The sequence below is a fragment of the Heterodontus francisci genome, chromosome 9 (genome assembly GCF_036365525.1).
Source record: "Heterodontus francisci isolate sHetFra1 chromosome 9, sHetFra1.hap1, whole genome shotgun sequence".
Lineage (NCBI taxonomy): Eukaryota > Metazoa > Chordata > Chondrichthyes > Heterodontiformes > Heterodontidae > Heterodontus > Heterodontus francisci.
This window is the reverse complement of record NC_090379.1, coordinates 108,834,861-108,850,348: the sequence shown is the minus strand read 5'-3', so window position 1 is coordinate 108,850,348 and position 15,488 is coordinate 108,834,861. Positions and strand designations below refer to the sequence as shown.

The 15,488-nt window shown below is 43.5% G+C and overlaps 1 protein-coding gene across 2 annotated transcripts in view; it reads left to right on the top strand.

The window, feature by feature from the left end:
* The window catches only part of dnajc17 (DnaJ (Hsp40) homolog, subfamily C, member 17), a 197,614-nt gene that overhangs the window by 127,182 nt on the left and 54,944 nt on the right, over positions 1–15,488 (top strand). The gene's annotated exons all lie outside the window — the stretch shown is intronic.

Sequence of the window (15,488 nt, the reverse complement as noted above, 5' to 3'; positions counted from 1 at the left end):
GTGAGGTGGACCTGGGTGCTGTCAGTGTACATATGGAAACTAATGCTGTGATTTCAGATGATGTTGCAGAAAAGTAGTATGTAGATGTGAAATAGAAGGGGGCCAAGGATAGATCCTGGGGGGGATGGGGGGAACACAAGCGATAATGGCACAGGTCTGGAAAGAGAAGCCATTGCAGTTGATTCTGTGGCTAGGACTGGATAGATAAGAATGGAACCAGATGAATGTAGTCCCACCCAACTGGATGACGATGGAGAGGCATTGGAGGCGGGTGTGTCAGAGGCTGCAGAAAGGTCAAAGAGGACGAGGAGAAACAGTTAACCTTTGTTGCATTGGATGTCATTTGTGACTTTGATTTCAGCAAAAGTCAAGGCTGAAGCGTTTGCAACTGTCTTCAGCCAGAAGTGCCAAGTCGATGATCCATCTCAGCCTCCCTCTGAGGTGCTCAACATCATAGATGCCAGTCTTTAGCCAATTCAGTTCACTACGCGTGATATCAAAAAATGGCTAAGTGCACTGGATACAGCAGAGGCTGTAGGTCCCAATAACATCCTGGCTGTTATGCTCAAGACTTGTGCTCCAGAACTAGCCGCGCCTCTAGCCAAACTGTTCCAGTTCAGCTACAACACTGGCATCTACCCGACCATGCAGAAAATTGCCAAGGTATGTTTTATCCACAAAAAGCAGGACAAATCCAGTCCACCCTGTCAGTTTAATCTCAACCATCAGCAAAGTGGAAACTGTCGTCAACAGTGATATCAAGCAGTACTTATTCAGCAAAAACTGCTCACCGATGCTCAGTTTGGGTTCCACCAGGGCCATGCCACGCTAGACCTCATTACAGTCTTGGTCCAAACATAGACGAAAGAGCTGAATTCCAGAGTTGAGGTGAGAGTGACTGCCCATTAACATCAATGCAGCACTTGACTGAGTGTGGCATCAGGGAGCCCTAGTAACATTGAAGTTAATGGGATTCAGGGGAGAAACACTCTACTGGCTGAAGTCATACCTAGCAGAAAGGAAGATGGTGGTGGTTGTTAGGGGCCTATCGGCTCAGCCCCAGGACATCACTGCAGGAGTTCCTCAGGGCAGTGTCCTAGGCCCAACCATCTTCAGCTGCCTCATCAAGGACCTTCCCTCTAGGTCAGAAGTGGGGATGTTCATTAATGATTGCACAATGTTCAGTCCCATTCATAACTCCTCAGTTACTGAAGCATTCCGTGCTCACATGCAGCAAGACATGAACAATATTCAAGCTTGATCTGATGAGTGGCAAGTAACATTGCCTGGCAGTTGTGTGGTGCAAATAACTATCTCCAACAAAAGAGAATCAAACCATCTCCCCTTGGCATTCTACAGCATTACCATCATTGAATTCCCCACCATCCACATCCTGGGGGTTACCATTGACCAGAAACTTAACTGGACCAGCCACCTAAACATGGCTACAAGAGCAGGTCGCAGCTTGGGAATTCTGTGGTGAGTAATTCACCTCCTGACTCCCCAGGGCCTTTCCACCATTTACAAGGCACATGTCAGGAGTGTGATGGAATACTGTCCACTTGCCTGGATGAGTGCAGCTCCAACAACACTCAAGGAGCTTGACAGCATCCAAGACAAAGCAGCCTGCTTGTTTGGTACCCTATTCAATCCCTCCATCACTGGAGCATAGTGGCAGCAGTGTGTACCATTCACAAAATGCACTGCAGAAACTCGTCAAGCCTCCTTCGACAGCACCTTCCAAATCCGTGAACTCTACCACCTAGAGGGACAAGGGCAGTGGATGCAAGGGAACACCACCACCTGCTCACTTGAAAGTTCCCCTCCAAGTCATACATCATCCAGACTTGGAAATATATCATTGTTTCTTCACCGTAACTGGGTCAAAATCCTGTAACTCACTTCCTAACAGCATTGTGGGTGCACCTACACCACAAGGACTGCAGCGGTTCAAGAACGTAGCTCACCACCACCTTCTGAAGGGCAGTTAAGGATGGACAATAAATATCAGCCTTGCCCATATCCCACAAACAAATAAAACTATTTTGGTACCGTGGCAGGGGCGAAAACCTGACGGGAGAAATTCAAACATGGAGTTCCAGGAAAGATGGGCACGGAATTGGGAGGTGACAGCAAGTGTAAGGTCTTTGGAGAGCAAAAGGAGGTTGGAGATAGGTCAGTAGTTTGCAAGGACAGAGGGTTCAAGGGTTAGTTTTTGAAGAGAGAGTAATGATGGCAGATTTAAAGGAGAAAGGGACAGTACCTCAAGAGAGAGAACTGATAACAATATAGGCTAACAGGGGAGCCAGGCGGGAAGTTGGGTGGTCAGCAATTTAGTGGGATTGGGGTCGAGGGAGCAGGAAGAACTCTGAAAGGGCATGAAGGGTGATAGGTGAGACACTGGATAAAGATGTGAGTTCATGACTAGGGCAGTGGTTGAGCTTAGAGGAGGCTTGACCTATTGGGCGAGGGAAAGGGAGAGAAGCACTGTGGGTCTGTCTACACCACATGGACTGATAGTGACATCCCTTGGAAAAAAACCCAGCAGAGGCAGCTGATCGGATGGTCTCAATCTCAGTGACAAAGACGTCCATGAGCTTTTTGCACTTGTTGGAGGAGGCAGGGGAGAAGGTTTTACAAAGACTGTTTGCAGTAAGGAAAAGAAGCTAAAGGTTTTTTTTTTTACAATTCAGAATGATCCTGGAATAGTGAGCAGATCCCCATAGTGCTTTTATGTGGCAGAGGAATAATGGGACAATGTTGCCCACATAATATTCAGTCCCCATTTTAAAGCCACTCACAGTATGTTCCACCACTATTTTTATATCATACTTTGATAATTATTTATAGTTAACAAAATTTAGAGCAATTTGGGAATCAGAGAGGTAGTGTTGGTTGGAGCATAGGAGTGCTACATTGTCAGAGATGCCATCTTTCAAATAAGAAGTGAAACATCTGACTGTTCAGGTGGACATCAAAGATCCTATGGTATGATTTGAAGAGCAGGGGAGTTCTCTCAGTTGGCACTACCAAAAATAGATTACTTGCTCACATCTCATTGCTGTTTCTAGTACCTGACTGGACAAATTGGCTGTCATGTTTGACGACAAAATGATGCTGACTACACTTCTAAAGTACTGCATTGGCTAGGAAATGCTTTGGATTCTCCTGAGGTTGTGAAGAGGCTGTATAAAAGTGAATTCTTTCTTTCTTGACATTGCATTGGCATTGTAAATACATTTCAGTGTTTCCATTTGCTGCCTATTCTGTTTCATGAATCTATGTCATTTGTAAGGGCTGTTCTGAAATTGTATCTGTTGAAAATCACAATTTTAACATTTAATTTGATGTTCTCTTCCTGTCATGCCTCACCCCTCCTCAGTTGCCAGTAGTTCTAAACCAATCCCACCTCGAACCCACAAAAAGATAATTTGGATTTTAAATGCAACAGATGCCTGAACACATCTTCCAACAGCTGACTAACTTCCTGTCCCCACTGCTTCCTAGGTAATGGCTTTTAATCTAATCTATAGGCTGTGGGAGCACTGAGGTCACATACATGAATTTATCTGTTCATGGACAGATTTAATTTTTCTGCCTGCTGTATTCTGGTTTTACATTCATGCAGCAAAGTCAAGATAAGGAGATGAAGGCCATAATGCAGACAACCACCTCGGGTGAAAAAACATAGGAGAAAAGATGAGATGACAGGAAAGAACTTGCATTTATATAGCAACTAGCCACAATGCACAGGGCATTCCAACTAATAAATCAATTTTGAATTACAGTTAGGTGTTAGGCAGAGAAACAGAGCAGCCAATTGGTACAAAGCAAGATCCCACAAAAAAAGTAAATGAGAAGAATGACCAGGTAATCTGTTCTTGGTAGTTTTGGTTCAGGGGAAATGGTGACCAGGATACTGGGATAACCTGCTGCTTTTAGTGGGATGTTTTATGACTGCCTGAATAGGCAGGTTTCTGAATTTGGTTTCATGTCTCATCCAAAAGACAACACCTCCAGAAATCCTTCAGTACTGCACTGGGAGTGTCGGCCTAGAATATGCTTCTGGTGGAGTGGGGCTTAGACATATGCCCTTTGGACTCATAGGCTGCGAATTGAGCCAAGCTGAGCAAGAAATATAGGTTTGTTTTTTATAAGGAACTTAAGAGTTGTTGAGAAAATAATGTTTTGCCCTAAGGAAAAAACTTAAGAGAAAACTGCATAGGGTGATGAACCAACCACAAGAAAATCGGGGCAGAACAATTCAGCAGAAAAATCTGCTTGACCATTAATATCAGCTATATATCTGAGGCATAGTAGGAAATGCCTCCCAATGAGTGTCAGCAGTGCTAGTCAGAGTCTTATGTAGGATCAGCCAGCAAGGAAAGATAATGGAAGGGGTGGCTGACGGGAGAAACTGTAGAGGTAAACTGCAGTCTAACATGATGTTGCATTTTGGCAAACTAATATTTATCTCCGGAAGGAATTTCATGCCTCCTTCCACCCCTTCCTCCCCCTAATCTGATTAGCATTAAGTGAGGACGTGGCAGGCAGAGGATATGCCATGCCCATGCAAGTGGGGCAGGAAAACTCATAATGGGGTGGTGCTGTTGCCAAGTTAGTATCATTGCCAAGTCATTATCATCTGCCTCCCAACTGTTGGCCAAGAGGAAATTAGCTGTGTTCTGGAAGCTGAGGTACAAGCTCTAAAAATGTGTTGCCTTTTGGGTACATAACTCAATGTCTGCAACTAATTTCAAGCAACCAGAAGAGCTAAGGCAAAAGCTTCTCATCCTGCCTTTGTTCTACCGTAACTGTGTGACTGCATTTGGAGCTACTTATCTCTTCACTGAGTCTGTCACATACATACCCAAAGCGCATATAATATTTCCCAAGTACTATTATAAAATATTTAGAGGGTAATTGAGAGCTGGAAGTGATTACAGGGCAGTAATCCCGCCTGGAGTTTCAGGTTACATTATGAACTGCAAGAGAAAAACTCCAGTCGTTTTGTAGCTGTCACGCTAACTTCTCAAGGAGACAGTGAGCTATGCAGTTATGCTTTGTCATCTATCATTTTTCATAATACATACACTGAGGTGCCCGGTATTTTCTAACCTAGTGTGGTAATGCACTCGGTGATGACCACCTTGAAGGCTTGAAATACATGGTTGAACACTGCGGGTTTATAACCTGGTTACAAGCGAACTGACAGTTCAGATATGGTACAGTTAGTATAACCACTTCAGAGAATCTGGCAAATTTACAATAAAGTGTTTAGTTTCTTAACAGCTCAGTACATAAAGGCAGTGAGTAGTTGAGGCATACAGATCAGTAGTTCCCATGTTTCATTTGTGTGAAGTTAGCTGATCATAACTAAGGTGACAATTATGGAATTACAATTGGCTTCAGCACCCTGAGACAGGGAGGGGAAAATCATCCATGCACATGGGTGGACGATGGATAAGGATGGGATCAGGCTTGAGTGTGATCTTTCCGATTTGTCAAATAGCCCGCCAAAACTCTCCAGGCTCATGTGAATCCATGCTGCAGCATAAATTAATGGCCCACATTTTCTTTGAGAACAACAGTAAGGCTAACACCATTATTGTGGAGTAAATCGACCGCAACTTCTGGAGTCCGCACATGCACAGTTAAATGCAGAAATCTGCAAGTTGCTGGCCAATTTGCTCTGCTTCTCTACAGGCTTCACTGTATTAATACGTCACTGAAAGATTTGGCATTAAAATCCATTTAAGGGCATGAAGGTGCAATGCTTGGGGCGGCACAGTGGCGCAGTGGTTAGCACCGCAGCCTCACAGCTCCAGGGACCCGGGTTCGATTCTGGGTGCTGCCTGTGCGGAGTTTGCAAGTTCTCCGTGTCTGCGTGGGTTTCCTCCGGGTGCTCCGGTTTCCTCCCACATGCCAAAGGCTTGCAGGTTGATAGGTTAATTGGCCATTATAAATTGCCCCTAGTATAGGTAGGTGGTAGGGAAATATATAGGGACAGGTGGGGATGTGATAGGAATATGGGATTAGTGTAGGATTAGTATAAATGGGTGGTTGATGGTCGGCACAGACTCGGTGGGCCGAAGGGCCTGTTTCAGTGCTGTATCTCTAAACTAAACTAAACACGCCAGTAAAAGTTAGAGCTGATGCATTCAAGTGTAAGTGAATTTTTAACGACATGGTAAGTCTCGGTTACTGTCAAATAACCTCTCTGGCACTGAAAATGTAATTTTATAAGTGTGATGTTTAAATAGTGTTGAAAGTTTTTTTAAAAATTCTTTTTCTTTCTGTGTCTTTTAACGCTCTCTTAATCCCATCTTTCTTTCCCTCTATTTCACTTTCTGCACGTGATTTTACAATGAGTTATATCTCATTTATAATTCCTGGTTTAGACTCTGCATGGCTCAGTGAGGATTCTTCACTCTGGTTGAAGAATCAAGCTGTTGGCTTAACTTGCTCACACGCTCCACAAATCCCCTGTCGTGGAAATGATCTTTAAATACTGCAAGTTGCCTCTCAAAAGCCCGTGAAATGTCTACGGGCAACTGTCACTGATGAATGACGACTATTGTTCCTTCGCCGCTGACTGCAAAATCTGGACCAAGGTCTCTGTAGATGGGGGAGAAATTAAGCACAATTTAGACTGTTTAAAGTTTTGTCCTGGGTTGAAGACTATTGTAATGTTGGTTAATTAGATACGACACTGATGAAATTATTGGAATTTTGCTGCATTGATTGAAGAAGGATGATATTGGACTGAGAAATATGCCGAGATCAGTGCGGCAATGCTTCAACTAGGCTTTTAATAAATAGAAAAAACTCGTATTTCTATATGTCCTCAACATGCCCCAAAGCGCTTCACAATGTTCTCTGTGCAAGCACAGCAGCCAATCTACATACAACAATGTTCCACAAACAGAAAATGAGGTAACAAACAGTTTAATTTATTTTAGTGGTGTTGGTTGAGAGATTTTGGTGAGAACACATCATCTGGATTTGGGTTGGTTGTGAACCTTTGTGTTCCCCTACTTGTCCAAACCTTAGCGAACAAGAGATCCTGGTAACCAAGCTAACTCTCCTCCACACTGATTGGTCCCTTCCCTGAAAGTGTTTGGTTTCACAGGCACCAGCTTCTCTCCAGTACTTTACCCATGTAGCCACCCTCCACATGAAGAGTCCTGGTAGAGAAATCTGCTAGCTGAAATATCTAACTGAGATGGTTGATGAGACAAAATCTTGTATTTACCACGTCAAGTGCTTGCATGGAAGTTTCAAATTTTAAAGAAGGAGTGTTATGGAATCCAACCATTCTTAAATATTTGCATTTGTTCATTGAGACAAATTAAACATAATAGAAAGTATTTATTTCACTTTATAGCCAATCCCAGCCTTGCTTTGAAAGAGCTTGATGTATTCTCACTAAGTTTCAGCTCTAGCACTATCGTTGTGTAGCAAGAATGGATTTGCTGGTGGATTCTGAAAAATCACAATGGATTAATCAGCTACTCAAGGAGGAAAATAGGCCACTGTTTCAGGTGGGACGCAGGGAGTTAACCAGTCTTCTCCACTTCAGCTATTGACTAACCTATTGCAGATATCCAGCATTCTCTGATAAGGATTGTTCAGTCAGCAGCTGTTTACGGCTTGGGAAGGGAAATTCTTCAGCAATGAAGTATTCAGTATTCATGCAATCCCAAAGACTAACTGTATGCAGGATGCAGGAAGGACGTTAATGGGCTTTCCCACTCAGGGTTTGTATTAACTTGTTTCAGGGTGCGTGCCAGCTCTAATTCACGTCAAGCTGCCACACAACGTTAATCTCATCAAGTACTGAAGAAGCAGTGTTATTTTAGGAATTTATTTCTGAAAGTGGTTAAACTTCCTAGGCCATTTTTACTGGGAAATTCAGAGGCAACATTTTCCATGATGTCATTCACTGGTACTTAGACAGAAAATAGAATTGTACCTGTCAGTCTCGTTGGAAAGGACAGCCGAGGACTATGCACCTATAGAGCTCCGTTCCAGATACCCACAGAATGAACCATTTTCCATTGCATACTTGTCCAAGCCCTTTCCCATCTACTCCCATTGTTCATAATTTCATTGGGCCAAACCTTTCTTGCTTACTTCCACAGTATTCTATCCCAATGGCCCAAACTCTTTCCCATTCATTTTTGCTGCATGGAATCTCAGTGGGCTAGCATTTTCCCCAATGATATAGAGTTCCAAGTCAAAAGAAAACTATATGGCACCTTTCACAACCTCAGGATGTCCCAAAGTTATTTGCTGCCAAAAGATTACTTCTGAAGTATAGCCATTATTGTAATGTAGGAAACACGGCAGCCAAATTGTGCACAGCAAGGTCCCACAAACAGCCATGTGATAATGACCAAATAATCTATTTTATTGATGTTAGTTGAGGGATAAATTTTGGCTAGGACATTTGGCCAGGAGAACTCTTCTTTTCCACCACCCCCCCCCCCCCCCGCCCCACCCACCCTTCTTCAGAATAGTGCCATGGGATCTTTTACGTCCACCTGAGAAGGCAGATAGGGTCTCCGTTTAACACCACCAAAAAAATGGCACCTCCAGCAGTGTAACACTCAGCTCTCAGTACTGCACTGACGTGTCAGCCTAACTTTCTTGCTCAAGTCTGCAGAGTGGGATTTAAACCCGCATTCTTTTGCCTCATGCTACCTGTTGAGCCACAGTTGACAGTGGAAGGAGAAAGTTTCCAGTTAGTGAGCTCCCTGATGTCTCATTCAGTTATCCAGCAAATAGATGGATTCATACAAATGAGAAGATTCCAGTTTTGATTTCCAGTCTGTGCTTAGTCAGCAGATCTGATGTCGACCCCCTTGATTTAGGCAGGAAAAATCAGTCAGGATTTCTGTTGCTGGTCACTTACTTCTGGCCTCTGCTGGAAGTGTGCATACATGGACATTGTGCGAAGGCTTAATTGTGAGGCAACCAGCAATTGAACAGCATGCCAACATTCACAGTGAAGACATATGCTTGAGTATTGACCAGGTGTGCCCTTGCCTACTAGTATTTGTCTCCTGGACCCAGAGTTTAGCATGCTTCAAACATCTTCATTAACACCCCGCTGATGGAAGATGTTACCATAGGCTTGAGGGATAACCCTCGCCAATTTCTCTGCCCTTTTCCCTCCTCACCTATTAGCCACAGTCACTCAATACTCAGACAAAATCAGTGAGGTACTGTACAGGAGAACATACAATTGCAAATATTAGCCATGGCTGGAACTTGAATCTTGATCCACCAGTGCTTACACTACTCTAAAATTTGAAGAATGTGAAGTGTACACTCTGATATAGATACACCCCCCACCTGCATAAATCTAGAAAGTTTAGCCACAGGTTGGCAGAGCCCAGGCCTAAGGTTCCTCCACCCCCAAGTGTGTGCTGCCATCTAACCGGCTAAAGCTGTGCCATTTACAGGACAGAATGCTGGCAAACTTCCACCTGCTTGCACAGCTAGGACCACCTTACCTGTTAAGACCGTTGGATTCCAGTGTTATCTGAGAGCTGAATGGGAAGAATCCCAGCGAACAGTGATTAGTCTACTACTCCAAGTTCAGTTGATCCGTAAAGGTGACTGGTCAATGTTCGGCAGTTCCCTAGAGTACATTGGTCCTCCCCGGGTCAGGTAGCAGATTACTGTCTCAGCCACCAAGCGTTGGTTCTGAACTTCCATCACGAGGTGTCTCATCTTGGAATCACCTCAAACAGAGACCCGCTTAGCTCTGCCCACCAAAAGGAGGATTGTTGCAAGTTGACCATTAGATGACTGATCAACAAGGGTTTAAGCCTTCGCTAGGTGAAGCATTTTGCCTGCAGTGAAGCTGTCACTGTCACTGTTGCCTGCATTGCCGTCAAATGTCATTACACAGATACAATTACAGTGCTACTAATAAAGATAACTGCAGCTATAACTTAAATGTAAAATCAAAATCGAAAGTACTTCCATATAAAGGAAATAATCACAAAACCATTAAAGTATGCTCCATTTTCTCCCTCCTGTCCTGAAGGCACTCAGTCCTTGCTGGGTTAAACTTTCAAAGGTGCTGGTCACCATCCAGTACCTCACCCAAATGACCAAGCTTCCCATGTGAACAAACAAGATTGTCGGCTAGCTATTTGACTACAGGGAAACGTCTGTACTTTCCAGCAGGAGTGAGCAGTGGGGAAGAGGAGCCCTGCCTAGTTTCCTTCTCTTTAATCCAGGGGCACTAGTGCTATTTGTAGTGCCAACTACTGCACAAACTGAATTCCAGTAACTGAACAGCACAGATCAAGGGACTGCACTTGCAATCTCCTAAAAGGAATAACTTGCATTTCAGTAGAACTACAGGATGTTCCAAAGCATTTCACAGCCAATGGAGAATTTTTGAACTGTAGCCACTGTTGTAATCCAGGCAACTGTGGCAGCCAATTTGTATAGAGCAAGCTCCCACAATTCAATAAATGACTGTATAATCTGTTTTAGGTGTACTCCCTCAGTGCTGTCAGCCTGGACTTTATGATCAAATCTCAGGAGTGAGGCTTGAACTCATTACCTTCTGACTCAAGAAGCAAGTGTGCTACCCTCTAGCCAAGGCTGACACTAGTCTATTTAGTACACTGGCTTTTACCAGCTCAGCCACCTTGTATGAAACAGCTTGTATCTGCTGCTTAGTGCTCAGCGTATTGAGTGTCATGAACCCATTGTGAGCTGTTGGCTGGATGTACTAGTACAATTTTTGCTGTGTAGTTCTGTGAGGTGCTGAGTGCTCTTTATGTATCTTTGGGCTTAAGTGCCGAGTGAGCAATTAAATGGTCTGTAACACAACTTTTCACCAGCTGCAGAACAAATGTTATGTCTTTATTAGGTCTCCCAGCCACACAATCATGAGTGAAATGCCTAGAAGAGATATTCCAGACAGCTGTACAATTGGAACATGATTTCAGGATCTCCTGTGATCAGTGCACTATAGCTGTAGCCGGGCAGGCCACAGATTCCCTTCCTGACCACTGATATCTGCTGGGGTGACATTGAGGACCACTACAATCTGCGACAGTGCTGCTACCCTATGGAGAGGGGAGAAAAAAAAACGGCCAGGGTTTCTACCCTGATTGCTTTTCTGTGAGCACTGTTAGGAATTGCACGCATATGGATGTCTGAGGAGGGTGGAGCTGTAACCTTAGTCTTTTATGGTCAAATAGGCTGCCAACATTCACTGCCAAGGCTCACATGCAAGGAATGAGTACTTGGGTAATGTGGATTCAGTGCCTTTCGAGCTGTACCCCAGCAAGGTCAATGCATTAAGGAGAAGAGAGGAGGAAAATGGGCAAGATGATGCCTTGTCTACTTGACAATGGCTGCATGTCTGTCGCTGTTCAGTACTGTTGGTTAACGTTTAGCTGAGGCAAAATAGAAGTGAGTTTGTGTGTGTATATGTGTGAGCTTGTGCAGTATGAGAGCGTGTGCTTTAGCACCAATAGACAGCAGATGCAAGGGCTATACTGGTTCACTTGGTAGCTCTCTCTTAAAGTTCGAAGATTGTGGACTCGAGCCCCACAGTAGGATTTGAGCAAATAATTTGGATTCGGAAGTGCAGCATTGTTGGATGGGCTGTCCTTTGGATTAAACATTAACTTGAGGGTTCATCTCCTCTGCCTGTCATAATGGTTCACATAGATATTAAAGGTTCCATGGCACTGTCCGTTCAAAGGACAGCAGGGAATACTGTTTGTGTCCTGGTCAATCATCACTACCAAAATCATTCATCCCATTGCAGTTTGTGAGATGCTGCCAGCACAGACCAACTGTTGCATTTACCTGTGTAACAGACCCTGCTCTTCAAAAGTAACTTGTGTGAGGCACTTTGAGGTACATAGGATATGATTAATGAATCTGTTCAGATCACGTTGGGGAAACAGCACAAGCCATGTTCTTATATCCACAGTGGGAATAAGCAACAGGAATAGATTTTATTTTATTAAAATTTGAAAACTTACTGCAGACATTCAAAGACCTGGCATATGATAGTAACTGCTTCACTCATTACACAGGCTTGCTGGTTGAAATATTGATCAGATCTTGAGATAGCTATGTTTTAACCTATGTCACATCCTCTGTTTCTGCCTGCATCTCTCTCTGTCCTCTTCCTCACCACCCCAACTCCCGCCCTTGCTTAGCACAATAGTGAGGGAAACTGGTGGATCATGTGTTGTTTTAGATCAGAATCTCATCTTAACAATGTCATTGTGATACCTGGGGGAATGGGCAGCTAAACACTGGCCTCTCATTTCTGAAACCAGTCCAAACTCATGGATAAATGTCTGCTAACTGTAAATGGCCTAGATTAAATTTCTGTGCAAATTCCCAATTCCTGATGGCACATGCAAGCCGACACCGGTTGAGGCCCTAGAATAACCAATTTCTCCCTGGTACAGTAAGGAGCCCTTTTGAAGTCGTGGTTGATGTACATTGTTGGCCTTCCTCATCCATAACTACCTTCTGAATGTAAGGACCATTTTGGTCCATCTGACAGTCCCCAGACTTCAAAAACAGATGACTGATATTACACAAAATATACTAGGGACAGTTATGAAGACAGAATTTGTAGCTAGCTACTAGTTAATTATGTGTCCATTATCCAGTGCAGTGCTACACACAAGCACTTATAGAAATTATTCCATTCACATATTGCCACTGAAAACCTGGCATTAGCACTGATTAAGATAAGTCTGGTCACTACCTGTGATTACTGCTTCTTCTGTCCTTTTCCATCTACTGTAAAATCTGTATTGCTACCAAACGCCTCGTTCATGAACCAGTGGCATTGTGTTCCTCCCATCAGTGGAAAGGGTAGACAACTTCTAATTTAGTAGGAAAGAGCTGATGTTACTGTCTGGTCACAATTGATTGTATTCGAATCATAGGAGCAGGTATATTGATACTGCGCTGTCGGCGCCAAGTGCCCGGTATTCCCATTACCAGTAGCGTTCTGTAATAAAAGTGCCACAAGGCTCTTTGCGGCATTTCCCATTGCAACATTTTCTCTTCTGGAACTTCAAAACAGTGGAGTTTTGAACCTCGCTAAGTTCTTCATTCTTGCTGCAATCTCCAGGCATTTACAACTTAAGTTTAGTATCTCTAATTCTCTAATTTTGACTCCCTGATTTACTTCAGTTTTTTTCCACTGGTGATGGTGTCCTGCACTTGACCCTTCACCTAGGTTTCTCCATATAAAACAATACAGTGATAGGCGCCATTAATCTCAGCTTGACGCATTTAGTAAACTGGGAGTGAAAACAATTGCAGTCTTTTGGCTGGGGGAAGTGGTGGGGCTTAAGTCATGCTTGTTAATATTCGGTTTCATTACGATTAAACAACTGATTCTGGCTATCTTGATAGAAGATTATTGTGTGCGCTGATACAGTGCTGGGCAAATCATCAGGGCACCAATCAATCACAAAATCACCTATGTTGAGCTGATGGGTCAGTAGCTCTGTTGGTGGGAATAAATAGTTTACCATTCATGCATAGAACATATTCCATAACATCATTATTCTGATTCCGCCACCTCTCGTAATTGCTCAAGTTGGGCAAGTCATTTTTTCAGGTTAAATACGCTCTCTGATTTTGAAGAGAACTGTTCAAGTGTTGTGGGTAAATGTAGTGTCTCAATCCTTTCATTCACTGCGGATTGAGGCATTTCCCATAGTAAGATATCCCTTGACATCCCCTTGCTTCTTGTGGCTGACTAGTTTGTTACTCTTACTATTGAAGGCAATACTTGATTATGCATAATGTTCATGAAAATATTCTTGTAGGCTTATTTTCAAAGTGTCATCAAATTTAAGGTGGCCCTTAGATTTCATTAAAAAAAACATCTCTAATTTAAGTTACTTCAGATCTTTTCACTTCAGCCCATCTTTAATTGTTGAGAAATCTGGATGACACAACGACTAATTGCCACAATAGCTTTAGGGTTGGAAAGAATAGTAAAGAAAGTGAGGTGAAGCGTAGTGGGAAGACAAGTCAGGAAGGAAACATCAAAGGGAGAATAACATCAGAGAGTGGGGGGTCGGGGTCGGTGAAGGGAGAGAGAATCTTGAATGCAAAGGTGATGGGCTTGGAATCAGTGAGAAAAAAGTAAAGCAAAAATGGCAGTCAGTGATGAGAAAGTATATGAAGAAAAAGCAGAAACCGTTTCATTCTTTCTATGCTTAAAGCTGTGGCAGTTGCAAAATGCAGAACAAAAATACAAGGAGGAAAACGGCAACCTTCAGGAAAAGTCTGATCAGGATGTGGGAGCGCTGCCAGTCCTGTAAACATTGAGTCGTGGCCTAGGTCAACAGACCAGCCACCCCACTTTGAAGAGTTTTTTTTAATATTACGCGCACTGGGTATTTTTCACACAACTATTCGAGAATAAAATTATTACAGACTTGTGTTATGAATTGATTACTTTAACACTTCATAAACTTGAAGTTAATTTGATTCATAAATTGTACATATCATTAGTATGAATGCTTAACATATCAACTTAAATTTGAATCTTCAAATGAGCTTTTATAAAGAATGCAGTAAACTAAAATGATGTTAGGAGAGGTAAGAGGTTGACATTGTCAAAATGTTCAAGTCCTGGCACGCAACTAGTTCCTTGGTTGGAACAAGAAGCACTGATGGAAGATTGAGTGCTCTGCTGCATTGACATCTTATTTACCACTAGAGGTCCTCTGTGTGCTAAGGAAGGGTCAGAGGTCCCAAGGGCCCAAAACAGGTGCTGTGGACTGCAGGTTGCACAATTCTATAACCAAGCATGTAGTCTAAAATGTGGACTGGTGGAATTGTTAATATCAAGTGTATAATCCTTTTCAATCCTTAGAATATTTCAGTAGTTATTTTCATCATTGTGCGAATAATGCCATTTCACAGCAGGTTAAGTAAACATCTTCTTCTTCTTCTTTGGCCTCCTTGTCTCTGGAGGTGGTCAGTGGTTTGTGGAGCAGCGCCTGGAGTGGCTATAAAGGCCAATACTAGAGTGACAGACTCTTCCACAGGTGCTATAGAAAAAATTGGTTGTCGGGGCTGTTACACAGTTGGTTCTCTCCTTGCGCCTCTGTCTTTTTTCCTGCCAACTGCTAAGTCTCTTCGACTCGCCACACTTCAGCCCCGCCTTTATGGCTGCCCGCCAGCTCTGGCGACCGCTGGCAACTGACTCCCACGACTTGTGATCAATGTTACAGGATTTCATGTCACGTTTGCAGACGTCTTTAAAGCGGAGACATGGACGGCCGGTGGGTCTGATACCAGTGGCGAGCTCGCTGTACAATGTGTCCTTGGGGATCCTGCCATCTTCCATGCGGCTCACATGGCCAAGCCATCTCAAGCGCCGCTGACTCAGTAGTGTGTATAAGCTGGGGATGTTGGCCGCCTCGAGGACTACTGTGTTGGAGATGCGGTCC